Source organism: Lissotriton helveticus, chromosome 8 (genome assembly GCF_964261635.1).
Source record: "Lissotriton helveticus chromosome 8, aLisHel1.1, whole genome shotgun sequence".
NCBI lineage: Eukaryota > Metazoa > Chordata > Amphibia > Caudata > Salamandridae > Lissotriton > Lissotriton helveticus.
Window position 1 is genome coordinate 50,633,323 of NC_136069.1, and position 26,810 is coordinate 50,660,132.

Here is a 26,810-nt window from a genome sequence, read left to right on the forward strand (position 1 = left end):
GTCTGGGTAATATAGTGCTAGTCCATTCAGAGTTAAAAAAGACGCTACCTAACCCGGATCCCAAAAATGCTATTTACCCATTGCACAAGTTAACTGCTGAACGATACAGGACTCCTTAAAACATATCTCTAACATATAAGGGTAAATATCCAGGTCATGCATCTAGTTTGTTGAATGGTTCAAATCAAAGTATGAAGACCACAGCTAGCAGCAGGCCGAAATATCTCAGTTGGGAGAGCGTTAGACTGAAGATCTAAAGGTCCCTGTTTCAATCCCGGTTTTCGGCACAGTTGAGAGGTTCCTTGCTTTCAACAAAATAGGTCTTGAAATCTGCTGCAGTACTTTTTTCTCTATTCATCAAATTTTTTCGAACTGATATACAACACAAGCAATTTAACATAGACTTTGCTTTCTGTCCTCCTTCTAAACTTGCTTCCACATTTCTTGCCTTCAGGTTAGACTATGAATGTTTCCCATTTCATGCTTTTTTGTAAAGTAAACTCTTGTCTGCATTACCTTCAACTTCCCCTTGAACACAGATGTCAGTAGTCAGATGACATTGCTTACCTACTCAGGCCACATACGTCTGGGTAATATAGTGCTAGTCCATTCAGAGTTAAAAAAACGTTACCTAACCCGGATCCCAAAAACGCTATTTACCCATTGCACAAGTTAACTGCTGAATGATACAGGACTCCTTAAAACATATCTCTAACATATAAGGGTAAATATCCAGGTCATGCATCTAGTTTGTTGAATGGTTCAAATCAAAGTATGAAGACCACAGCTAGCAGCAGGCTGAAATAGCTCAGTTGGGAGAGCGTTAGACTGAGGATCTAAAGGTCCCTGCTTCAATCCCGGGTTTCGGCACAGTTGAGAGGTTCCTTGCTTCTAACAAAATAGGTCTTGGAATCAGCTGTAGTACTTTTTTCTCTATTCATCAAATTCTTTCCAACTGATATACAACACAAGCAATTTAACATAGACTTTGCTTTGTGTCCTCCTACTAAACTTGCTTCCACATTTCTTGCCTTCAGGTTAGACTATGAATGTTTCCCATTTCATGCTTTTTTGTAATGTAAACTCTTGTCTGCCTTACCTTCAACTTCCCCTTGAACACAGATGTCAGTAGTCAGATGACGTTGCTTACCTACTCAGGCCACATACGTCTGGGTAATATAGTGCTAGTCCATTCAGAGTTTAAAAAACGCTACCTAACCCGGATCCCAAAAACGCTATTTACCCATTGCACAAGTTAACTGCTGAATGATACAGGACTCCTTAAAACATATCTCTAACATATAAGGGTAAATATCCAGGTCATGCATCTAGTTTGTTGAATGGTTCAAATCAAAGTATGAAGACCACTGCTAGCAGCAGGCCGAAATAGCTCAGTTGGGAGAGCGTTAGACTGAAGATCTAAAGGTCCCTGGTTCAATCCCGGGTTTCGGCACAGTTGAGAGGTTCCTTGCTTCTGACAAAAGAGGTCTTGGAATCTGCTACAGTACTTTTTTCTCTATTCATCAAATTTTTTTCCAACTGATATACAACACAAGTAATTTAACATAGACTTTGCTTTCTGTCCTCATTCTAAACTTGCTTCCACATTTCTTGCCTTCAGGTTAGACTATGAATGTTTCCCATTTCATGCTTTTTTGTAAAGTAACCTCTTGTCTGCCTTACCTTCAACTTCCCCTTGAACACAGATGTCAGTAGTCAGATGACATTGCTTACCTACTCAGGCCAAATACGTCTGGGTAATATAGTGCTAGTCCATTCAGAGTTAAAAAAACGTTACCTAACCCGGATCCCAAAAACGCTATTTACCCATTGCACAAGTTAACTGCTGAATGATACAGGACTCCTTAAAACATATCTCTAACATATAAGGGTAAATATCCAGGTCATGCATCTTGTTTGTTGAATGGTTCAAATCAAAGTATGAAGACCACAGCTAGCAGCAGGCCGAAATAGCTCAGTTGGGAGAGAGTTAGACTGAAGATCTAAAGGTCCCTGGTTCAATCCCGGGGTTCGGCACAGTTGAGAGGTTCCTTGCTTCTAACAAAATAGGTCTTGGAATCAGCTGTAGTACTTTTTTCTCTATTCATCAAATTCTTTCCAACTGATATACAACACAAGCAATTTAACATAGACTTTGCTTTGTGTCCTGCTTCTAAACTTGCTTCCACATTTCTTGCCTTCAGGTTAGACTATGAATGTTTCCCATTTCATGCTTTTTTGTAATGTAAACTCTTGTCTGCATTACCTTCAACTTCCCCTTGAACACAGATGTCAGTAGTCAGATGACGTTGCTTACCTACTCAGGCCACATACGTCTGGGTAATATAGTGCTAGTCCATTCAGAGTTAATAAAACGCTACCGATCCCAAAAATGCTATTTACTCATTGCACAAGTTAACTGCTGAATGATACAGGACTCCTTAAAACATATCTCTAACATATAAGGGTAAATATCCAGGTCATGCATCTAGTTTGTTGAATGGTTCAAATCAAAGTATGAAGACCACAGCTAGGAGCAGGCCGAAATAGCTCAGTTGGCAGAGCGTTAGACTGAAGATCTAAAGGTCCCTGTTTCAATCCCGGTTTTCGGCACAGTTGAGAGGTTCCTTGCTTTCAACAAAATAGGTCTTGAAATCTGCTGCAGTACTTTTTTCTCTATTCATCAAATTTTTTCCAACTGATATACAACACAAGCAATTTAACATAGACTTTGCTTTCTGTCCTCCTTCTAAACTTGCTTCCACATTTCTTGCCTTCAGGTTAGACTATGAATGTTTCCCATTTCATGCTTTTTTGTAAAGTAAACTCTTGTCTGCATTACCTTCAACTTCCCCTTGAACACAGATGTCAGTAGTCAGATGACATTGCTTACCTACTCAGGCCACATACGTCTGGGTAATATAGTGCTAGTCCATTCAGAGTTAAAAAAACGTTACCTAACCCGGATCCCAAAAACGCTATTTTCCCATTGCACAAGTTAACTGCTGAATGATACAGGACTCCTTAAAACATATCTCTAACATATAAGGGTAAATATCCAGGTCATGCATCTAGTTTGTTGAATGGTTCAAATCAAAGTATGAAGACCACTGCTAGCAGCAGGCCGAAATAGCTCAGTTGGGAGAGCGTTAGACTGAAGATCTAAAGGTCCCTGGTTCAATCCCGGGTTTTGGCACAGTTGAGAGGTTCCTTGCTTCTGACAAAAGAGGTCTTGGAATCTGCTGCAGTACTTTTTTCTCTATTCATCAAATTTTTTCCAACTGATATACAACACAAGTAATTTAACATAGACTTTGCTTTCTGTCCTCATTCTAAACTTGCTTCCACATTTCTTGCCTTCAGGTTAGACTATGAATGTTTCCCATTTCATGCTTTTTTGTAAAGTAACCTCTTGTCTGCCTTACCTTCAACTTCCCCTTGAACACAGATGTCAGTAGTCAGATGACATTGCTTACCTACTCAGGCCAAATACGTCTGGGTAATATAGTGCTAGTCCATTCAGAGTTAAAAAAACGCTACCTAACCCGGATCCCAAAAACGCTATTTACCCATTGCACAAGTTAACTGCTGAATGATACAGGACTCCTTAAAACATATCTCTAACATATAAGGGTAAATATCCAGGTCATGCATCTAGTTTGTTGAATTGTTCAAATCAAAGTATGAAGACCTCAGCTAGCAGCAGGCCGAAATGGCTCAGTTGGGAGAGCGTTAGACTGAAGATCTAAAGGTCCCTGCTTCAATCCCGGGTTACTGCACAGTTGGGAAGTTCCATGCTTCTAACAAAATAGGTCTTGGAATCAGCTTTAGTACTTTTTTCTCTATTCATAAAAAAATTTTCCAACTGATATTCAACACAAGCAATTTAACATAGACTTTACTTTCTGTCCTCCTTTAAACTTGCTTCCACATTTCTTGCCTTCAGGTTACACTATGAATGTTTCCCATTTCATGCTTTTTTGTAAAGTAAACTCTTGTCTGCATTACCTTCAACTTCCCCTTGAACACAGATGTCAGTAGTCAGATGACATTGCTTACCTACTCAGGCCACATACGTCTGGGTAATATAGTGCTAGTGCTAGAGTTAAAAAAACGCTACCTAACCCGGATCCCAAAAACGCTATTTACCCATTGCACAACTTAACTGCTGACTGATACAGGACTCCTTAAAACATATCTCTAACATATAAGGGTAAATATCCAGGTCATGCATCTAGTTTGTTGAATGGTTCAAATCAAAGTATGAAGACCTCAGCTAGCAGCAGGTCGAAATAGCTCAGTTGGGAGAGCGTTAGACTGAAGATCTAAAGGTCCCTGGTTCAATCCCGGGTTTCGGCACAGTTGAGAGGTTCCTTGCTTCTAACAAAATAGGTCTTGGAATCAGCTGTAGTACTTTTTTCTCTATTCATCAAATTTCTTTCAACTGAAATAAAACAGAAGCAATTTAACATAGACTTTGCTTTCTGTCCTCCTTCTAAACTTGCTTCCACATTTCTTGCCTTCAGGTTAGACTATGAATGTTTCCCATTTCATGCTTTTTTGTAATGTAAACTCTTGTCTGCATTACCTTCAACTTCCCCTTGAACACAGATGTCAGTAGTCAGATGACGTTGCTTACTTACTCAGGCCACATACGTCTGGGTAATATAGTACTAGTCCATTCAGAGTTAAAAAAACGCTACCTAACCCGGATCCCAAAAATGCTATTTACTCATTGCACAAGTTAACTGCTGAATGATACAGGACTCCTTAAAACATATCTCTAACATATAAGGGTAAATATCCAGGTCATGCATCTAGTTTGTTGAATGGTTCAAATCAAAGTATGAAGACCACAGCTAGCAGCAGGCCGAAATATCTCAGTTGGGAGAGCGTTAGACGGAAGATCTAAAGGTCCCTGTTTCAATCCCGGTTTTCGGCACAGTTGAGAGGTTCCTTGCTTTCAACAAAATAGGTCTTGAAATCTGCTGCAGTACTTTTTTCTCTATTCATCAAATTTTTTCGAACTGATATACAACACAAGCAATTTAACATAGACTTTGCTTTCTGTCCTCCTTCTAAACTTGCTTCCACATTTCTTGCCTTCAGGTTAGACTATGAATGTTTCCCATTCCATGCTTTTTTGTAAAGTAAACTCTTGTCTGCATTACCTTCAACTTCCCCTTGAACACAGATGTCAGTAGTCAGATGACATTGCTTACCTACTCAGGCCACATACGTCTGGGTAATATAGTGCTAGTCCATTCAGAGTTAAAAAAACGTTACCTAACCCGGATCCCAAAACTCTATTTACCCATTGCACAAGTTAACTGCTGAATGATACAGGACTCCTTAAAACATATCTCTAACATATAAGGGTAAACATCCAGGTCATGCATCTAGTTTGTTGAATTGTTCAAATCAAAGTATGAAGACCACAGCTAGCAGCAGGCCGAAATAGCTCAGTTGGGAGAGCGTTAGACTGAAGATCTAAAGGTCCCTGGTTCAATCCCGGGTTTCGGCACAGTTGAGAGGTTCCTTGCTTCTGACAAAATAGGTCTTGGAATCAGCTGTAGTACTTTTTTCTCTATTCATCAATTTTTTTCCAACTGATATACAACACAAGCAATTTAACATAGACTTTGCTTTGTGTCCTCCTTCTAAACTTGCTTCCACATTTCTTGCCTTCAGGTTAGACTATGAATGTTTCCCATTTCATGCTTTTTTGCTTTTTTGTAATGTAAACTCTTGTCTGCATTACCTTCAACTTCCCCTTAAACACAGATGTCAGTAGTCAGATGACGTTGCTTACCTACTCAGGCCACATACGTCTGGGTAATATAGTGCTAGTCCATTCAGAGTTAAAAAAACGCTACCTAACCCGGATCCCAAAAATGCTATTTACCCATTGCACAAGTTAACTGCTGAATGATACAGGACTCCTTAAAACATATCTCTAACATATAAGGGTAAATATCCAGGTCATGCATCTAGTTTGTTGAATGGTTCAAATCAAAGTATGAAGACCACAGCTAGCAGCAGGCCGAAATAGCTCAGTTGGGAGAGCGTTAGACTGAAGATCTAAAGGTCCCTGTTTCAATCCCGGTTTTCGGCACAGTTGAGAGGTTCCTTGCTTTCAACAAAATAGGTCTTGACATCTGCTGCAGTACTTTTTTCTCTATTCATCACATTTTTTCCAACTGATATACAACACAAGCAATTTAACATAGACTTTGCTTTCTGTCCTCCTAAACTTGCTTCCACATTTCTTGCCTTCAGGTTAGACTATGAATGTTTCCCATTTCATGCTTTTTTGTAAAGTAAACTCTTGTCTGCATTACCTTCAACTTCCCCTTGAACACAGATGTCAGTAGTCAGATGACATTGCTTACCTACTCAGGCCACATACGTCTGGGTAATATAGTGCTAGTCCATTCCGAGTTAAAAAAACGCTACCTAACCCGGATCCCAAAAACGCTATTTACCCATTGCACAAGTTAACTGCTGAATGATACAGGACTCCTTAAAACATATCTCTAACATATAAGGGTAAATATCCAGGTCATGCATCTAGTTTGTTGAATGGTTCAAATCAAAGTATGAAGACCACTGCTAGCAGCAGGCCGAAATAGCTCAGTTGGGAGAGCGTTAGACTGAAGATCTAAAGGTCCCTGGTTCAATCCCGGGTTTCGGCACAGTTGAGAGGTTCCTTGCTTCTGACAAAAGAGGTCTTGGAATCTGCTACAGTACTTTTTTCTCTATTCATCAAATTTTTTCCAACTGATATACAACACAAGTAATTTAACATAGACTTTGCTTTCTGTCCTCATTCTAAACTTGCTTCCACATTTCTTGCCTTCAGGTTAGACTATGAATGTTTCCCATTTCATGCTTTTTTGTAAAGTAACCTCTTGTCTGCCTTACCTTCAACTTCCCCTTGAACACAGATGTCAGTAGTCAGATGACATTGCTTACCTACTCAAGCCAAATACGTCTGGGTAATATAGTGCTAGTCCATTCAGAGTTAAAAAAACGCTACCTAACCCGGATCCCAAAAACGCTATTTACCCATTTCACAAGTTAACTGCTGAATGATACAGGACTCCTTAAAACATATCTCTAACATATAAGGGTAAATATCCAGGTCATGCATCTAGTTTGTTGAATGGTTCAAATCAAAGTATGAAGACCTCAGCTAGCAGCAGGCCGAAATAGCTCAGTTGGGAGAGCGTTAGACTGAAGATCTAAAGGTCCCTGCTTCAATCCCGGGTTTCTGCACAGTTGAGAAGTTCCATGCATCTAACAAAATAGGTCTTGGAATCAGCTGTAGTACTTTTTTCTCTATTCATAACATTTTTTTCCAACTGATATACAACACAAGCAATTTAACATAGACTTTGCTTTCTGTCCTCATTCTAAACTTGCTTCCACATTTCTTGCCTTCAGGTTAGACTATGAATGTTTCCCATTTCATGCTTTTTTGTAAAGTAAACTCTTGTCTGCATTACCTTCAACTTCCCCTTGAACACAGATGTCAGTAGTCAGATGACATTGCTTACCTACTCAGGCCACATACGTCTGGGTAATATAGTGCTAGTCCATTCAGAGTTAAAAAAACGCTACCTAACCCGGATCCCAAAACGCTATTTACCCATTGCACAAGTTAACTGCTGACTGATACAGGACTCCTTAAAACATATCTCTAACATATAAGGGTAAATATCCAGGTCATGCATCTAGTTTGTTGAATGGTTCAAATCAAAGTATGAAGACCTCAGCTAGCAGCAGGCCGAAATAGCTCAGTTGGGAGAGCGTTAGACTGAAGATCTAAAGGTCCCTGGTTCAATCCCGGGTTTCGGCACAGTTGAGAGGTTCCTTGCTTCTAACAAAATAGATCTTGGAATCAGCTGTAGTACTTTTTTCTCTATTCATCAAATTTCTTTCAACTGAAATAAAACACAAGCAATTTAACATAGACTTTGCTTTCTGTCCTCCTTCTAAACTTGCTTCCACATTTCTTGCCTTCAGGTTAGACTATGAATGTTTCCCATTTCATGCTTTTTTGTAATGTAAACTCTTGTCTGCATTACCTTCAACTTCCCCTTGAACACAGATGTCAGTAGTCAGATGACGTTGCTTACCTACTCAGGCCACATACGTCTGGGTAATATAGTACTAGTCCATTCAGAGTTAAAAAACACCCTACCTAACCCGGATCCCAAAAATGCTGTTTACTCATTGCACAAGTTAACTGCTGAATGATACAGGACTCCTTAAAACATATCTCTAACATATAAGGGTAAATATCCAGGTCATGCATCTAGTTTGTTGAATGGTTCAAATCAAAGTATGAAGACCACAGCTAGCAGCAGGCCGAAATAGCTCAGTTGGGAGAGCGTTAGACTGAAGATCTAAAGGTCCCTGGTTCAATCCCAGGTTTCGGCACAGTTGAGAGGTTCCTTGCTTCTAACAAAATAGGTCTTGGAATCAGCTGTAGTACTTTTTTATCTATTCATCAAATTTTTTCCAACTGATATACAACACAAGCAATTTAACATAGACTTTGCTTTCTGTCCTCCTTCTAAACTTGCTTCCACATTTCTTGCCTTCAGGTTAGACTATGAATGTTTCCCATTTCATGCTTTTTTGTAAAGTAACCTCTTGTCTGCCTTACCTTCAACTTCCCCTTGAACACAGATGTCAGTAGTCAGATGACATTGCTTACCTACTCAGGCAAAATACGTCTGGGTAATATAGTGCTAGTCCATTCAGAGTTAAAAAAACGCTACCTAACCCGGATCCCAAAAACGCTATTTACCCATTGCACAAGTTAACTGCTGAATGATACAGGACTCCTTAAAACATATCTCTAACATATAAGGGTAAATATCCAGGTCATGCATCTTGTTTGTTGAATGGTTCAAATCAAAGTATGAAGACTACATCTAGCAGCAGGCCGAAATAGCTCAGTTGGGAAAGCTTTAGACTGAAGATCTAAAGGTCCCTCGTTCAATCCCGGGTTTCGGCACAGTTGAGAGGTTCCTTGCGTCTAACAAAATAGGTCTTGAAATCAGCTGTAGTACTTTTTTCTCTATTCATCAAATTCTTTCCAACTGATATACAACACAAGCAATTTAACATAGACTTTGCTTTGTGTCCTGCTTCTAAACTTGCTTCCACATTTCTTGCCTTCAGGTTAGACTATGAATGTTTCCCATTTCATGCTTTTTTGTAATGTAAACTCTTGTCTGCATTACCTTCAACTTCCCCTTGAACACAGATGTCAGTAGTCAGATGACGTTGCTTACCTACTCAGGCCACATACGTCTGGGTAATATAGTGCTAGTCCATTCAGAGTTAAAAAAACGCTACCTAACCCGGATCCCAAAAATGCTATTTACCCATTGCACAAGTTAACTGCTGAATGATACAGGACTCCTTAAAACATATCTCTAACATATAAGGGTAAATATCCAGGTCATGCATCTAGTTTGTTGAATGGTTCAAATCAAAGTATGAAGACCACAGCTAGCAGCAGGCCGAAATAGCTCAGTTGGGAGAGCGTTAGACTGAAGATCTAAAGGTCCCTGTTTCAATCCCGGTTTTCGGCACAGTTGAGAGGTTCCTTGCTTTCAACAAAATAGGTCTTGAAATCTGCTGCAGTACTTTTTTCTCTATTCATCAAATTTTTTCCAACTGATATACAACACAAGCAATTTAACATAGACTTTGCTTTCTGTCCTCCTTCTAAACTTGCTTCCACATTTCTTGCCTTCAGGTTAGACTATGAATGTTTCCCATTTCATGCTTTTTTGTAAAGTAAACTCTTGTCTGCATTACCTTCAACTTCCCCTTGAACACAGATGTCAGTAGTCAGATGACATTGCTTACCTACTCAGGCCACATACGTCTGGGTAATATAGTGCTAGTCCATTCAGAGTTAAAAAAACGTTACCTAACCCGGATCCCAAAAACGCTATTTACCCATTGCACAAGTTAACTGCTGAATGATACAGGACTCCTTAAAACATATCTCTAACATATAAGGGTAAATATCCAGGTCATGCATCTAGTTTGTTGAATGGTTCAAATCAAAGTATGAAGACCACTGCTAGCAGCAGGCCGAAATAGCTCAGTTGGGAGAGCGTTAGACTGAAGATCTAAAGGTCCCTGGTTCAATCCCGGGTTTCGGCACAGTTCAGAGGTTCCTTGCTTCTGACAAAAGAGGTCTTGGAATCTGCTACAGTACTTTTTCTCTATTCATCAAATTTTTTCCAACTGATATACAACACAAGTAATTTAACATAGACTTTGCTTTCTGTCCTCATTCTAAACTTGCTTCCACATTTCTTGCCTTCAGGTTAGACTATGAATGTTTCCCATTTCATGCTTTTTTGTAAAGTAACCTCTTGTCTGCCTTACCTTCAACTTCCCCTTGAACACAGATGTCAGTAGTCAGATGACATTGCTTACCTACTCAGGCCAAATACGTCTGGGTAATATAGTGCTAGTCCATTCAGAGTTAAAAAAACGCTACCTAACCCGGATCCCAAAAACGCTATTTACCCATTGCACAAGTTAACTGCTGAATGATACAGGACTCCTTAAAACATATCTCTAACATATAAGGGTAAATATCCAGGTCATGCATCTAGTTTGTTGAATGGTTCAAATCAAAGTATGAAGACCACAGCTAGCAGCAGGCCGAAATAGCTCAGTTGGGAGAGCGTTAGACTGAAGATCTAAAGGTCCCTGGTTCAATCCCGGGTTTCGGCACAGTTGAGAGGTTCCTTGCTTCTAACAAAATAGGTCTTGGAATCAGCTGTAGTACTTTTTTCTCTATTCATCAAATTCTTTCCAACTGATATACAACACAAGCAATTTAACATAGACTTTGCTTTGTGTCCTGCTTCTAAACTTGCTTCCACATTTCTTGCCTTCAGGTTAGACTATGAATGTTTCCCATTTCATGCTTTTTTGTAATGTAAACTCTTGTCTGCATTACCTTCAACTTCCCCTTGAACACAGATGTCAGTAGTCAGATGACGTTGCTTACCTAATCAGGCCACATACGTCTGGGTAATATAGTGCTAGTCCATTCTGAGTTAAAAAAACGCTACCTAACCCGGATCCCAAAAATGCTATTTACCCATTGCACAAGTTAACTGCTGAATGATACAGGACTCCTTAAAACATATCTCTAACATATAAGGGTAAATATCCAGGTCATGCATCTAGTTTGTTGAATGGTTCAAATCAAAGTATGACGACCACAGCTAGCAGCAGGCCGAAATAGCTCAGTTGGGAGAGCGTTAGAGTGAAGATCTAAAGGTCCCTGTTTCAATCCCGGTTTTCGGCACAGTTGAGAGTTTCCTTGCATTCAACAAAATAGGTCTTGAAATCTGCTGCAGTACTTTTTTCTCTATTCATCAAATTTTTTCCAACTGATATACAACACAAGCAATTTAACATAGACTTTGCTTTCTGTCCTCCTTCTAAACTTGCTTCCACATTTCTTGCCTTCAGGTTAGACTATGAATGTTTCCCATTTCATGCTTTTTTGTAAAGTAAACTCTTGTCTGCATTACCTTCAACTTCCCCTTGAACACAGATGTCAGTAGTCAGATGACATTGCTTACCTACTCAGGCCACATACGTCTGGGTAATATAGTGCTAGTCCATTCAGAGTTAAAAAAACGTTACCTAACCCGGATCCCAAAAACGCTATTTACCCATTGCACAAGTTAACTGCTGAATGATACAGGACTCCTTAAAACATATCTCTAACATATAAGGGTAAATATCCAGGTCATGCATCTAGTTTGTTGAATGGTTCAAATCAAAGTATGAAGACCACTGCTAGCAGCAGGCCGAAATAGCTCAGTTGGGAGAGCGTTAGACTGAAGATCTAAAGGTCCCTGGTTCAATCCCGGGTTTCGGCACAGTTGGAGGTTCCTTGCTTCTGACAAAAGAGGTCTTGGAATCTGCTGCAGTACTTTTTTCCCTATTCATCAAATTTTTTCCAACTGATATACAACACAAGTAATTTAACATAGACTTTGCTTTCTGTCCTCATTCTAAACTTGCTTCCACATTTCTTGCCTTCAGGTTAGACTATGAATGTTTCCCATTTCATGCTTTTTTGTAAAGTAACCTCTTGTCTGCCTTACCTTCAACTTCCCCTTGAACACAGATGTCAGTAGTCAGATGACATTGCTTACCTACTCAGGCCAAATACGTCTGGGTAATATAGTGCTAGTCCATTCAGAGTTAAAAAAACGCTACCTAACCCGGATCCCAAAAACGCTATTTACCCATTGCACAAGTTAACTGCTGAATGATACAGGACTCCTTAAAACATATCTCTAACATATAAGGGTAAATATCCAGGTCATGCATCTAGTTTGTTGAATGGTTCAAATCAAAGTATGAAGACCTCAGCTAGCAGCAGGCCGAAATAGCTCAGTTGGGAGAGCGTTAGACTGAAGATCTAAAGGTCCCTGGTTCAATCCCGGGTTTCGGCACACTTGAGAGGTTCCTTGCTTTTAACAAAATAGGTCTTGGAATCAGCTGTAGTACTTTTTTCTCTATTCATCAAATTTCTTTCAACTGATATAAAACACAAGCAATTTAACATAGACTTTGCTTTCTGTCCTCCTTCTAAACTTGCTTCCACATTTCTTGCCTTCAGGTTAGACTATGAATGTTTCCCATTTCATGCTTTTTTGTAATGTAAACTCTTGTCTGCCTTACCTTCAACTTCCCCTTGAACACAGATGTCAGTAGTCAGATGACGTTGCTTACTTACTCAGGCCACATATGTCTGGGTAATATAGTACTAGTCCATTCAGAGTTAAAAAAACGCTACCTAACCCGGATCCCAAAAATGCTATTTACCCATTGCACAAGTTAACTGCTGAATGATACAGGACTCCTTAAAACATATCTCTAACATATAAGGGTAAATATCCAGGTCATGCATCTTGTTTGTTAAATGGTTCAAATCAAAGTATGAAGACCACAGCTAGCAGCAGGCCGAAATAGCTCAGTTGGGAGAGCGTTAGACTGAAGATCTAAAGGTCCCTGTTTCAATCCCGGTTTTCGGCACAGTTGAGAGGATCCTTGCTTTCAACAAAATAGGTCTTGAAATCTGCTGCAGTACTTTTTTCTCTATTCATCAAATTTTTTCCAACTGATATACAACACAAGCAATTTAACATAGACTTTGCTTTCTGTCCTCCTTCTAAACTTGCTTCCACATTTCTTGCCTTCAGGTTAGACTATGAATGTTTCCCATTTCATGCTTTTTTGTAATGTAAACTCTTGTCTTCCTTACCTTCAACTTCCCCTTGAACACAGATGTCAGTAGTCAGATGACGTTGCTTACCTACTCAGGCCACATACGTCTGGGTAATATAGTGCTAGTCCATTCAGAGTTAAAAAAACGTTACCTAACCCGGATCCCAAAAACGCTATTTACCCATTGCACAAGTTAACTGCTGAATGATACAGGACTCCTTAAAACATATCTCTAACATATAAGGGTAAATATCCAGGTCATGCATCTAGTTTGTTGAATGGTTCAAATCAAAGTATGAAGACCTCAGCTAGCGGCAGGCCGAAATAGCTCAGTTGGGAGAGCGTTAGACTGAAGAGCTAAAGGTCTCTGGTTCAATCCCGGGCTTCGGCACAGTTGAGGGGTTCCTTGCTTCTAACAAAATAGGTCTTGGAATCAGCTGTAGTACTTTTTTCTCTATTCATCAAATTCTTTCCAACTGATATACAACACAAGCAATTTAACATAGACTTTGCTTTGTGTCCTCCTTCTAAACTTGCTTCCACATTTCTTGCCTTCAGGTTAGACTATGAATGTTTCCCATTTCATGCTTTTTTGTAATGTAAACTCTTGTCTGCCTTACCTTCAACTTCCCCTTGAACACAGATGTCAGTAGTCAGATGACGTTGCTTACCTACTCAGGCCACATACGTCTGGGTAATATAGTGCTAGTCCATTCAGAGTTAAAAAAACGCTACCTAACCCGGATCCCAAAACTCTATTTACCCATTGCACAAGTTAACTGCTGAATGATACAGGACTCCTTAAAACCTATCTCTAACATATAAGGGTAAACATCCAGGTCATGCATCTAGTTTGTTGAATGGTTCAAATCAAAGTATGAAGACCACAGCTAGCAGCAGGCTGAAATAGCTCAGTTGGGAGAGCGTTAGACTGAAAATCTAAAGGTCCCTGGTTCAATCCTGGGTTTCGGCACAGTTGAGAGGTTCCTTGCTTCTAACAAAATAGGTCTTGGAATCAGCTGTAGTACTTTTTTCACTATTCATCAAATTTTTTCTAACTGATATACAACACAAGCAATTTAACATAGACTTTGCTTTGTGTCCTCCTTCTAACCTTGCTTCCACATTTCTTGCCTTCAGGTTAGACTATGAATGTTTCCCATTTCATGCTTTTTTGTAATGTAAACTCTTGTCTGCATTACCTTCAACTTCCCCTTGAACACAGATGTCAGTAGTCAGATGACATTGCTTACCTTCTCAGGCCACATATGTCTGTGTAATATAGTGCTAGTCCATTCAGAGTTAAAAAAACGTTACCTAACCCGGATCCCAAAAACGCTATTTACCCATTGCACAAGTTAACTGCTGAATGATACAGGACTCCTTAAAACATATCTCTAACATATAAGTGTAAATATCCAGGTCATGCATCTAGTTTGTTGAATGGTTCAAATCAAAGTATGAAGAACACAGCTAGCAGCAGGCCGAAATAGCTCAGTTGGGAGAGCGTTAGACTGAAGATCTAAAGGTCCCTGGTTCAATCCCGGGTTTCGGCACAGTTGAGAGGTTCCTTGCTTCTGACAAAATAGGTCTCGGAATCAGCTGTAGTACTTTTTTCTCTATTCATCAAATTTTTTCCAACTGATATACAACACAAGCAATTTAACATAGACTTTGCTTTGTGTCCTCCTTCTAAACTTGCTTCCACATTTCTTGCCTTCAGGTTAGACTATGAATGTTTCCCATTTCATGCTTTTTTGTAATGTAAACTCTTGTCTGCATTACCTTCAACTTCCCCTTGAACACAGATGTCAGTAGTCAGATGACGTTGCTTACCTACTCAGGCCACATACGTCTGGGTAATATAGTGCTAGACCATTCAGAGTTAAAAAAACGCTACCTAACCCGGATCCCAAAAACGCTATTTACCCATTGCACAAGTTAACTGCTGAATGATACAGGACTCCTTAAAACACATCTCTAACATATAAGGGTAAATATCCAGGTCATGCATCTAGTTTGTTGAATGGTTCAAATCAAAGTATGAAGACCACAGATATCAGCAGGCCGAAATAGCTCAGTTGGGAGAGCGTTAGTCTGAAGATCTGAAGGTCCCTGGTTCAATCCCGGGTTTCGGCACAGTTGAGAGGTTCCTTGCTTTTGACAAAAGAGGTCTTGGAATCTGCTGCAGTACTTTTTTCTCTATTCATCAAATTTTTTCCAACTGATATACAACACAAGTTATTTAACATAGACTTTGCTTTCTGTCCTCATTCTAAACTTGCTTCCACATTTCTTGCCTTCAGGTTAGACTATGAATGTTTCCCATTTCATGCTTTTTTGTAAAGTAACCTCTTGTCTGCATTACCTTCAACTTCCCCTTGAACACAGATGTCAGTAGTCAGATGACATTGCTTACCTACTCAGGCCACATACGTCTGGGTAATATAGTGCTAGTCCATTCAGAGTTAAAAAAACGCTACCTAACCCGGATCCCAAAAACGCTATTTACCCATTGCACAAGTTAACTGCTGAATGATACAGGACTCCTTAAAACATATCTCTAACATATAAGGGTAAATATCCAGGTCATGCATCTAGTTTGTTGAATGGTTCAAATCAAAGGTTGAAGAACACAGCTAGCAGCAGGCCGAAATAGCTCAGTTGGGAGAGCGTTAGACTGAAGATCTAAAGGTCCCTGGTTCAATCCCGGGTTTCGGCACAGTTGAGAGGTTCCTTGCTTCTGACAAAATACGTCTTGGAATCAGCTGTAGTACTTTTTTCTCTATTCATCAAATTTCTTCCAACTGATATACAACACAAGCAATTTAACATAGACTTTGCTTTGTGTCCTCCTTCTAAACTTGCTTCCACATTTCTTGCCTTCAGGTTAGACTATGAATGTTTCCCATTTCATGCTTTTTTGTAATGTAAACTCTTGTCTGCATTACCTTCAACTTCCCCTTGAACACAGATGTCAGTAGTCAGATGACGTTGCTTACCTACTCAGGCCACATACGTCTGGGTAATATAGTGCTAGTCCATTCAGAGTTAAAAAAACGCTACCTAACCCGGATCCCAAAAACGCTATTTACCCATTGCACAAGTTAACTGCTGAATGATACAGGACTCCTTAAAACACATCTCTAACATATAAGGGTAAATATCCAGGTCATGCATCTAGTTTGTTGAATGGTTCAAATCAAAGTATGAAGACCACAGATATCAGCAGGCCGAAATAGCTCAGTTGGGAGAGCGTTAGTCTGAAGATCTGAAGGTCCCTGGTTCAATCCCGGGTTTCGGCACAGTTGAGAGGTTCCTTGCTTCTGACAAAAGAGGTCTTGGAATCTGTTGCAGTACTTTTTTCTCTATTCATCAAATTTTTTCCAACTGATATACAACACAAGTAATTTAACATAGACTTTGCTTTCTGTCCTCATTCTAAACTTGCTTCCACATTTCTTGCCTTCAGGTTAGACTATGAATGTTTCCCATTTCATGCTTTTTTGTAAAGTAACCTCTTGTCTGCATTACCTTCAACTTCCCCTTGAACACAGATGTCAGTAGTCAGATGACATTGCTTACCTACTCAGGCCACATACGTCTGGGTAATATAGTGCTAGTCCATTCAGAGTTAAAAAAACGCTACCTAACCCGGATCCCAAAAACGCTATTTACCCATTGCACAAGTTAACTGCTGAATGATACAGGACTCCTTAAAACATATCTCTAACATATAAGGGTAAATATCCAGGTCATGCATCTAGTTTGTTGAATGGTTCAAATCAAAGTATGAAGACCACTGCTAGCAGCAGGCCGAAATAGCTCAGTTGGGAGAGCGTTAGACTGAAGATCTAAAGCAGGGGTGCCCAAACCTGTCCTGGCGGGCCGTATCCATGCCAGATTTTTGGGATATCCCCATCTGGTGATCACGGTTCGATCCCCGGCGCCGGCGGCAGATCAGAGTGCCCAGGACGGGGTCCATGTGACCCGGGCAGTCCTATCCCCTGGGTGTACGTGGTTGTCCGACATGTCGGTCGTATTTGCTTTTACGTACCGGATCGGAATCGGCCCCCATAAAATCGTACGTAAAGTATATAGCAAATCAACCTGAAATCTGCTGGGTCAGAAAGGGCTCGATTCCGATCCGTGTCGGAAGGTTAGGAGTCCGTACGAATTTGTCGGGACGGCATGGCAGAGTGCCCGGGACGGGCTCCATGCGTCCCGGGCATTCGTCCCCCGGGCGTCCGGGGCTACATCCAGGCTGACGGTATGGCAGAGTGCCCGGGTCGGGCTCCATGGTTTTCACGGTGGTCCTCCCCTGGGTGTCAGGGGGCTCCTGGCCGACGGCATGGAAAAGTACCCAGGACGGGCTCCATGCGTCCCGGGCATTTGTCCCCCGGGCGTCCGGGGCTCCATCCAGGCCGACGGCATGGCAGAGTGCCCGGGTCGGGCTCCATGGTTTCCAGGGTGGTCCTCCCCAGGGTGTCGGGGCGCTCCATGCCGAAGGCATGGAAAAGTGCCCAGGACGGGCTCCATGCGTCCCGGGCATTTGTCCCCCGGGCATCCGGGGCTCCATCCAGGCCGACGGCATGGCAGAGTGCCCGGGTCGGGCTCCATGGCTTTCACGGTGGTCCTCCCCTGGGTGTCTGGGGGCTCCAGGCCGAAGGCATGGAAAAGTGCCCAGGACGGGCTCCATGCATCCCGGGCACGGGCACGGGGACGGGGACAGGGTCGGGAGAGTCCAGGTGGCTTCACTTCCGTGTCCAGCCATCTGATCGCCCAGATTCCCTCGGCCATCTGGTCGCCCGGATCCCCTCGGGCATCTGGTCGCCCGCAACGCTTTCCTATGGGGCGACCAGATGGCCGAACTTCCCTGGAAGTCCCGATGAGGTGCCATTCGCCGCCCGGATCCCAGCGAGGGCTCCAGGAGGTTGGGTACATTCGCGCCTTGGGTCCCCTCTGTCACCTCGCGTGCACAGATTACAAGAAAAGGGGGTAATTTTCCTCCGGATTACTAGGGAGAAGGGTACGCCCGGACACCCCTCCGAGGCTGGTGGTTCTCTGCCATGGGGACCAGATGGGCTATGCCTGGGCAACACCTCCCTAGGCCACCCGGGGCTTCCTTCCTCCAGGCCAACTGCATGTCAAATTGCCCAGGACGGGCTCCATGGCTCCTGGGCAGTCGTCCCCCGGGCGTCCGGGGCTCCATCCAGGCTGACGGCATTGAAAAGTGCCCAGGACGGGCTCCATGCGTCCCGGGCATTCGTCCCCTGGGCGTCCGGGGCTCCATCTAGGCTGACGGTATGGCAGAGTGCCCGGGTCGGGCTCCATGGTTTTCACGGTGGTCCTCCCCTGGGTGTCTGGGGGCTCCAGGCCGAAGGCATGGAAAAGTGCCCAGGACGGGCTCCATGCGTCCCGGGCATTCGTCCCCCGGGCGTCCGGGGCACCCATCACAGCGGCCACGCCCACCAACCTTAGGCCACGCCCCCTCACCCAGTACTTAGGCGCGCTGAAACGATAGCGCGACCAGAGAACTGGTTAGCTCCTGAGGCGGAAGCCGGGAGGAAAAACGCTAAAATTGCTTGTGTGTTTTAAATACTTTTACTCTTTTGTGATACTGTGATTTTAACTATTTAGAAGCCTACCTGCCACTCGACCACTGTTTCCTCAGCACAGCCGATCTAAGCGCTGTCAGGGAAACCTTCCACGGCTGACGACACTCAGCCCAATCACAGCGGCCACGCCCACCAACCTTAGGCCACGCCCCCTCATATCACATAAATGTGCTTCCCCCGGAAGCGCAGCGGACGAGCGCAGTGGGAGCGCCGTTTGCGCGCCGAAGGCGCGCCTAAGGCAAGCCCGTCTGCGCCCGTCCGCGATCGAACGCGGTCCAGGGCCATACCTTATGCCCCACAGGAGACTAGCATCCGTTGGAGCAAACAGGAACTGGCAAAATTTCGCCACAACACGGCCACTTCCTGCACTCATACCTTACGAGTGGAGGATAACATAGGTTGCGAAAACTGCCACTTCTCCTATGACCCTGACCCTGACGCGAACATGGCCACTTCTGATCACACCTTGCAATGCGGATTACTTAACTTGCGCTCGTTGCGGAAACATAAGCTAGATTTACACGACCTACTCACAGAGAAACGGTGGGACCTCATGTTTTTAACTGAGACCTGGCTTGACGAAGGTTCCACTCCGGATGCCCTTGAGGCACTCCCAGAGGGCTATACTATGCACAGACAGGATAGACCCAAAGGTAGAGGAGGCGGAATTGCAATCATAGCCCAAGAGAAATTACACTGCCAACTAGATCACTCCCCCATCCTACACAGTGAAGCAGGGAACTTCACCATCAAAGTGAATAACGGATATACACTGAAGGGCGTGCTAATTTACAGACCCCCGGGACCACTGGCCAGGTTCGAAGAGAGCCTGGTTGAGGGTATCATAGAGATGGCGCTATGTAAAGAAAAATTCCTGGTACTCGGAGACCTTAACCTTCATCTCAATGACCCCTCCGATAGCGTCAGTAAGAACTTCTGTCAGGCACTAGGAGCCCTCCAACTGAGCCAAATCGTTAGGGGTCCTACGCACCAACTTGGTCATCTGCTTGACCCTATTTTTGTTAACTGGAAAGAAATAGAAGCTTCTACCCCTATCCCGATCCCCTGGTCTGACCACCATTTAGTACCTTTCTCTATATACATTCCTGAAAGGAAAACCCCGCCACCAGTGGCACTTTACCACCTAAGGAGGAGATGGGCCACCTTCTCCCAGTCCAAATTTTGCGAGGCATTAACCAAAGGGGGTAACCCCGGAGGGAATGATGCCGATACAGCTAACATCAATCTGTGCAAGCGCATTAATGAGGCTCTTGACGCCACCGCTCCCCTCTCAAAAGCTAAAATAGGCAATCGTGCTCAAAAAACAGCCCCATGGTTCAATGACGAACTACGAGTCAGGAAAGCCGCACTGAAAAGAGCAGAAAGACACTGGCGGGGGGCACCCTCTAAAGAAACCAGGGACATCTACCTGAGTGTGAGGCGCCTCTATCATGGGCTAATTAGAAAGTCCAAATCAACCTACTATTCAGCTAGAATCAGTGAAGCTGGTAACTCTATGAAGGAGCTCTTTTTGATCTATAAAACTCTTTCTAGTGGAAAACCTGCTATTACCCCAACCGACTGCTCGCCTGAATCCTGCAATCAGATTGCAGATTTCTTCGCGAAAAAAATAACTAATATTTATTCGGCTTTCCCAACCCAGCCCATCACCGGGCTAGAATTCACTGAAAGACCCAGAACTTGGGGGGATAGACAAAGACTGACCAACTTTGTCACCCCGCCCTCAGATGAACTTCTAAAAATCTGTAGGTCCGTGAAATCGGGTTCTCCACGCGACCCTACTACCCCCAAACGTCTAATAGATAGTTTGGCGGTATTAGAACCCTACATACGACACCTACTGGACACATCTTTCAGCACCAAGACTGTGCCAAATGACTGGAAAAAGGCGGTGGTCCTACCCCTTAGAAAGAAACCGAACGTCAGTTTCGATAAACTTGACAATCTGAGACCAATTTCCCTTCTACCCTACCTGGCCAAAGTGGCAGAAAAAACGGTCAACCGGCAACTAATGGAGTTTGTGGATAAGGCAGCCTTACTTCACGACACCCAATTTGGTTTCCGTCCCCGCCACTCCACAGAATCTGCGCTGTTGACAGCGGTGGAGTCCCTACGCCAGGGGGCGGATGAGGGTCACACTATGGCCCTCATCCTATTGGACTTGAGCGCAGCATTCGACACTGTAGCTCACACCACCTTGCTACAGTGTCTGAATAGTGGAGGAATATCAGGAGCTGCACTCCAATGGATCCAATCCTACCTGACTGGGAGGAGTTTTCAGGTCCGCCAGGGAGACCACTACTCCAGGGACATAGATTTGGGCCAGGGAGTTCCCCAGGGATCATCCCTGAGCCCCACTCTTTTTAATCTCTACGTCTCCCCATTAGCCTCCATTGCCACAGGACACGGGCTGCAAATTGTGTCCTACGCCGATGACACGCAGCTGGTAATCTCCCTCTCGCGTGCACCCGACCTTGCTATGGACAGCTTCAGAAGTTGCATGCAAGACCTGGCAACTTGGATGTCCAGCAATTGCCTCAAACTTAACAGCAGCAAGACCGAGGTGCTCGTGATAGGGAAGAATCCGTCTGCGTGGTCATCGGCGTGGTGGCCACCATGCCTGGGGGAAGTTCCAACACCCCGACAGGAAGTCAAAAACCTAGGCATTTGGCTCGACTCGGACCTTTCCTTTGGACCCCAGATAGATCGGGTGGCGGGCGTCTGCTTCACTGTTCTGAAAAGCCTGCGGAAGGTCCTTGTCCTCTTGCCAACTTCGGCCCGCAGAACGCTGGTGCACGCGCTCGTTACATCACGGTTGGACTACGGTAACCTACTGTATCTGGGAGCAACCTGTAAGGCAGCTAACCGCCTTCAGGTGATACAGAATGCGGCAGCCCGCCTTATACTCAATCTCCCCAAAAGATCCAACTCCAAAGCTGCCCTTCAGACCCTCCACTGGCTGCCAGTAAAGAGCAGAATTGCATTCAAGGCCCTATGCACCTGTCATCGCATTTTGGCTGGAAAGGCGCCAGCCCCACTCAATAGCCTTATCACCAGGTATACACCAACACGCGCCTTACGCTCCTCTCACGGAGGCCTGTTAAAAGTCCCTAGGGTTAGCAGGACTCGCATGGGAGGGAGGTCCTTCCGTTACCTGGCGGCGAAGAGTTGGAATGACTTACCCCTCAACCTTCGCTTGGACCCCTCTGAAGCAAGCTTCCGAAAGAAATTGAAAACGCACCTCTTTCAAAATTAATTAGGCCTCCCCCTCCTTCTGTTTCTAAGCCCCAGTTCCAGCGCGGGGACACGCTTTCTGCGTAACCATGCGCTTTACAAAAATCCCTAATAATAATAATCTCCATGAGGCCAACGGCATTGGCAAAGTACCCAGGACGGGCTCCATGGGTCCCGGGCAGACCTCCCCCCGGGCGTCCGGGGCTCCCACCTCCAGGCCGACGGAATGTCAAAGTACCCAGGACGGGCTCCATGGGTCCCGGGCAGCTTCCCCCGGGGCGTCCGGGGCACCCACCTCCAGGCCGACGGCATGTCAAAGTACCCAGGACGGGCTCCACGGGTCCCGGGCATTCCTCCCCCAGGTCGTCCGGGCCCTAGAGCTCCGGTGGTCCAACCTGCGCCTGAGGCCCAGCCGGGGTCCAAGAGCCCTGCCTTGCGTGGGCAGGCAGTCAGGAACCCTACCGCGAAGGCTTGGGATGGATGGGGAGCTGGGAGTCCTTTCGATCCCGGCCCTCTGGTCGCCCGCGATAAATGCTTTCCAATGGGGCGACCAGATGGCCGGGCTTCCCTGGAAGTCCCGATGAGGTGCCATTCGGCTCCTGGATCCCAGCTAGGGCTCCATGAGGTCGGGTTCTTTTACGCCTTGGGTCCCCTCTGTCACCTCGCGTGCACGGATTGCAAGAAAGGGGGGTAATTTCCCTCCGGATTACTAGGGGCATGGTACGCCCGGACACCTCTCCAGGGCTGGTGGTTCTCTGCCCGGGGGACCAGATGAGATATGCCTGGGCAACACCTCTCCCGGGCGTCTGGGGGCTCCATTCTCCGGGCCAACGGCATGGCTCAATGCCCAGGACGGGCTCCACGTGTCCCGGACAGACCTCCCCTGGGCGTCCGGGGCACCCATCTCCATGAGGCCAACGGGATGGCAAAGTACCCGGGAAGGGCTCCACGGGTCCCGGGCAGCCTTCCCCCGGGCGTCCGGGGCTCCCACCTTTAGGCCGACGGCATGTCACACTGCCCAGGACGGGCTCCATGGGCCCCGGACAGACCTCCCCCGGGCGTCCGGGGCACCCATCTCCAGGAGGCCAACGGGATGGCAAAGTACCCGGGAAGGGCTCCACGGGTCCCGGGCAGCCTTCCCCCGCTCGTCCGGGGCTCCCACCTCCAGGCCGACGGCATGTCACAGTGCCCAGGACGGGCCCCATGGGCCCCGGACAGCCCTCCCCCCGGGCGTTCGGGGCACATATCTCCAGGAGGCCAACGGCGTTGCAAAGTACCCGGAAAGGACTCCACGGGTACCGGGCAGTCCTCCCCCCGGGCGTCCGGGGCACCCATCTCCATGAGGCCAACGGCATTGGCAAAGTACCCGGGAGGGGCTCCACGGGTCCCGGGCAGGCCTCCCCCGGGCGTCCAGGGCACCCACCTCAAGGCCGACGGCATGTAAAAGTGCCCAGGACGGGCTCCATGGGTCCCGGGCAGCCCACCCCCGGGCATCCGGGGCACCCATCTCCAGGAGGCCAACGGCGTTGCAAAGTACCCGGGAAGGGCTCCACGGGTACCGGGCAGTCCTCCCCCGGGCGTCCGGGGGCTCCCTTCTCCAGGCCGACGGCATGGTTCAATGCCCAGGACGGGACGTCAAGTGGCCAGGACGGGCTCCATGCGTCCCGGGCATTCGTCCCGGGACGGGGACGGGGTGGGGAAGAGTCCAGGCGGCTTCACCTCCATGCCCAGCCATCTGGTCGCCCGGATTCCCTCGGCCATCTGGTCGCCCGGATCCCCTCGGGCATCTGGTCGCCCGCAACGCTTTCCTATGGGGGGGACCAGATGGCCGAACTTCCCTGGAAGTCTTAATGAGGTGCCATTCGCCTCCCGGATCCCAGCGAGGGCTCCATGAGGTCGGGTTCTTTCACGCCTTGGGTCCCCTCTGTCACCTCGCATGCACAGATTGCAAGAAAGGGGGGTAATTTGCCTCCGGATTACTATGGGGCAGGGTATGCCCGGACACCCCTCCAGGGTTGGTGGTTCTCTGCCATGGGGACCAGATGGGATATGCCTGGGCAACACCTCCCTAGGCCACCCGGAGCTTCCTTCCTCCAGGCCAACTGCATGTCAAATTGCCCAGGACGGGCTCCATGGCTCTTGGGCAGTCGTCCCCCGGGCGTCCGGTGCTCCATCCAGGCCGACGGCATGGCAGAGTGCCCGGGACAGGCTCCATGCGTCCTGGGCCTTCGCCCCCCCGGGCGTCCGGGGCTCCATCCAGGCTGACGGCATGGCAGAGTGCCCAGGACGGGCTCCACGGGCCCCGGTCATCCGGGGCACCCTTCCCCGGGCCAGCGGCATGTCAGAGTGCCCAGGACCAGTTCCACGGGTCCCGGGCAGTCCTCCCCCGGGCGTCCGGGGCTCCCTTCCCCGGGCCAAAGCATTTCAGAGTGCCCAGGACGGGCTCCACGGGTTCCGGGCGTCCAGGTCTCCCTTCCCCGGGCCAACGGCTTGTCAGAGTGCCCAGGACGGGCTCCACGGGCCCCGGGCGTCCGGGGCACCCTTCCCCGGGCCAGCGGCATGTCAGAGTGCCCAGGACGAGTTCCACGGGTCCCGGGCAGTCCTCCCCCCCGGGTGTCCGGGGCTCCCTTCCCCGGGCCAAAGCATTTCAGAGTGCCCAGGACGGGCTCCACGGGTCCCGGACGTCCGGGGCTCCCTTCCCCGGGCCAACGGCATACAGGAGTGCCCAGGACGGGCTCCACGGGTCCCGGACGTCCGGGGCTCCCTTCCCCGGGCCAACGGCATACAGGAGTGCCCAGGACGGGCTCCACAGGTCCCGGTCGTCTGGGGCTCCCTTCCCCGGGCCAACGGCTTGTCAGAGTGCCAAGGACGGGCTCCACGGGTCCCGGTCGTCTGGGGTCCCTCCCCCGGGCCAACAGCAGGTCAGAGTGCCCAGGACGGGCTCCACGGGTCCCGGGCAGCCCACCCCCCGGGCGTTCGGGGCACCCATCTCCAGGAGGCCAACGGCGTTGCAAAGTACCCGGGAAGGGCTCCACGGGTACCGGGCAGTCCTCCCCCGGGCGTCCGGGGCTCCCTTCTCCAGGCCAACGGCATGGTTCAATGCCCAGGACGGGCTCCATGTGTCCCAGACAGACCTCCCCCGGGCGTCCGGGGCACCCATCTCCAGGCCAACGGCATGGCTCAATGCCCAGGACGGGCTCCATGGGTCCGGGGAGGCGTCCCATGCGCCTCCGGGCTTGGGAGCCCCGGCTGGGTCCAGGGGCCCGGGCGGGCCCCGGGTCGGGTGCTCCGGCCCTGGTCCCTGTCTCCCAGCCTACCGCACTGCCAAGGGCCTAGAAATGGGTTCCGTTGTTCCCGGGGAGCCTCCCCTTGCTTGGCTGGGTTCAGGAGCAGTGGCTAGGGCCCCTGAGGGCCCGGGGAGGGCGGCCTCCCCACCCCGGGCTCTGTCCTTGGTCCTGCTGCGTGGCAGGGTGCCCGGGACGGGGTCCGGAGGGACCGGGGAGGCGTCCCATGCACCTCCGGGCTTGGGAGCCCCGGCTCGGTCCAGGGGCCCGGGCGGGCCCCGGGTCGGGTGCTCCGGCCCTGGTCCCTGTCTCCCAGCCTACCGCACTGCCAAGGGCCTAGGAATGGGTTCCGTTGTTCCCGGGGAGCCTCCCCTTGCTTGGCTGGGTTCAGGAGCAGTGGCTAGGGCCCCTGAGGGCCCGGGGAGGGCGGCCTCCCCACCCCGGGCTCTGTCCTTGGTCCTGCTGCATGGCAGGGTGCCCGGGACGGGGTCCGGAGGGACCGGGGAGGCGTCCCATGCACCTCCGGGCTTGGGAGCCCCGGCTGGGTCCAGGGGCCCGGCCGGGCCCCGGGTCGGGTGCTCCGGCCCAGGGCCCTGTCTCCCAGCCTGCCGCACTGCCAATGGCCCGGGAAGGGGTTCCGATGTGCCCGGGGAGCCTCCCCTTGCTTGGCTGGGTTCAGGAGCAGTGGCTAGGGCCCCTGAGGGCCCGGGGAGGGCGGCCTCCCCACCCCGGGCTCTGTCCTTGGTCCTGCTGCGTGGCAGGGTGCCCGGGACGGGGTCCGGAGGGACCAGGGAGGCGTCCCATGCACCTCCGGGCTTGGGAGCCCCGGCTGCGTCCAGGGGCCCGGCCGGGCCCCGGGTCGGGTGCTCCGGCCCTGGGCCCTGTCTCCCAGCCTGCCGCACTGCCAAGGGCCCGGGAAGGGGTTCCGATGTGCCCGGGGAGCCTCCCCTTGCTTGGCTGGGTTCAGGAGCAGTGGCTAGGGCCCCTGAGGGCCCGGGGAGGGCGGCCTCCCCACCCCGGGCTCTGTCCTTGGTCCTGCTGCGTGGCAGGGTGCCCGGGACGGGGTCTGGAGGGACCGGGGAGGCGTCCCATGCGCCTCCGGGCTTGGGAGCCCCGGCTGGGTCCAGGGGCCCGGGCGGGCCCCGGGTCGGGTGCTCCGGCCCTGGGCCCTGTCTCCCAGCCTGCCGCACGGCCAAGGGCCCGGGAAGGGGTTCCGATGTGCCCGGGGAGCCTCCCCTTGCTTGGCTGGGTTCAGGAGCAGTGGCTAGGGCCCCTGAGGGCCCGGGGAGGGCGGCCTCCCCACCCCGGGCTCTGTCCTTGGTCCTGCTGCGTGGCAGGGTGCCCGGGACGGGGT

The 26,810-nt window shown here is 48.1% G+C and overlaps 14 non-coding genes across 14 annotated transcripts; all 14 read left to right on the forward strand.

The window, feature by feature from the left end:
- Positions 1-797: 797 nt before the first annotated feature.
- Positions 798-870, forward strand: TRNAL-GAG (transfer RNA leucine (anticodon GAG)). The gene has a single exon. It is a non-coding gene; the product is annotated as a tRNA-Leu (tRNA).
- Positions 871-1,380: 510 nt separating this feature from the next.
- On the forward strand, positions 1,381-1,453 carry TRNAF-GAA (transfer RNA phenylalanine (anticodon GAA)). The gene has a single exon. It is a non-coding gene; the product is annotated as a tRNA-Phe (tRNA).
- A 1,670-nt stretch (positions 1,454-3,123) lies between these two features.
- On the forward strand, positions 3,124-3,196 carry TRNAF-GAA (transfer RNA phenylalanine (anticodon GAA)). The gene has a single exon. It is a non-coding gene; the product is annotated as a tRNA-Phe (tRNA).
- Positions 3,197-4,286: 1,090 nt separating this feature from the next.
- TRNAF-GAA (transfer RNA phenylalanine (anticodon GAA)) lies at positions 4,287-4,359 on the forward strand. The gene has a single exon. It is a non-coding gene; the product is annotated as a tRNA-Phe (tRNA).
- A 1,092-nt stretch (positions 4,360-5,451) lies between these two features.
- On the forward strand, positions 5,452-5,524 carry TRNAF-GAA (transfer RNA phenylalanine (anticodon GAA)). Its single transcript has one exon. It is a non-coding gene; the product is annotated as a tRNA-Phe (tRNA).
- Positions 5,525-6,622: 1,098 nt separating this feature from the next.
- Positions 6,623-6,695, forward strand: TRNAF-GAA (transfer RNA phenylalanine (anticodon GAA)). Its single transcript has one exon. It is a non-coding gene; the product is annotated as a tRNA-Phe (tRNA).
- Positions 6,696-7,788: 1,093 nt separating this feature from the next.
- On the forward strand, positions 7,789-7,861 carry TRNAF-GAA (transfer RNA phenylalanine (anticodon GAA)). The gene has a single exon. It is a non-coding gene; the product is annotated as a tRNA-Phe (tRNA).
- A 511-nt stretch (positions 7,862-8,372) lies between these two features.
- TRNAF-GAA (transfer RNA phenylalanine (anticodon GAA)) lies at positions 8,373-8,445 on the forward strand. Its single transcript has one exon. It is a non-coding gene; the product is annotated as a tRNA-Phe (tRNA).
- Positions 8,446-10,121: 1,676 nt separating this feature from the next.
- TRNAF-GAA (transfer RNA phenylalanine (anticodon GAA)) lies at positions 10,122-10,194 on the forward strand. The gene has a single exon. It is a non-coding gene; the product is annotated as a tRNA-Phe (tRNA).
- Positions 10,195-10,703: 509 nt separating this feature from the next.
- TRNAF-GAA (transfer RNA phenylalanine (anticodon GAA)) lies at positions 10,704-10,776 on the forward strand. The gene has a single exon. It is a non-coding gene; the product is annotated as a tRNA-Phe (tRNA).
- Positions 10,777-11,869: 1,093 nt separating this feature from the next.
- On the forward strand, positions 11,870-11,942 carry TRNAF-GAA (transfer RNA phenylalanine (anticodon GAA)). The gene has a single exon. It is a non-coding gene; the product is annotated as a tRNA-Phe (tRNA).
- A 509-nt stretch (positions 11,943-12,451) lies between these two features.
- TRNAF-GAA (transfer RNA phenylalanine (anticodon GAA)) lies at positions 12,452-12,524 on the forward strand. Its single transcript has one exon. It is a non-coding gene; the product is annotated as a tRNA-Phe (tRNA).
- Positions 12,525-14,782: 2,258 nt separating this feature from the next.
- Positions 14,783-14,855, forward strand: TRNAF-GAA (transfer RNA phenylalanine (anticodon GAA)). Its single transcript has one exon. It is a non-coding gene; the product is annotated as a tRNA-Phe (tRNA).
- A 1,093-nt stretch (positions 14,856-15,948) lies between these two features.
- TRNAF-GAA (transfer RNA phenylalanine (anticodon GAA)) lies at positions 15,949-16,021 on the forward strand. The gene has a single exon. It is a non-coding gene; the product is annotated as a tRNA-Phe (tRNA).
- The last annotated feature ends 10,789 nt before the right edge of the window (positions 16,022-26,810 follow it).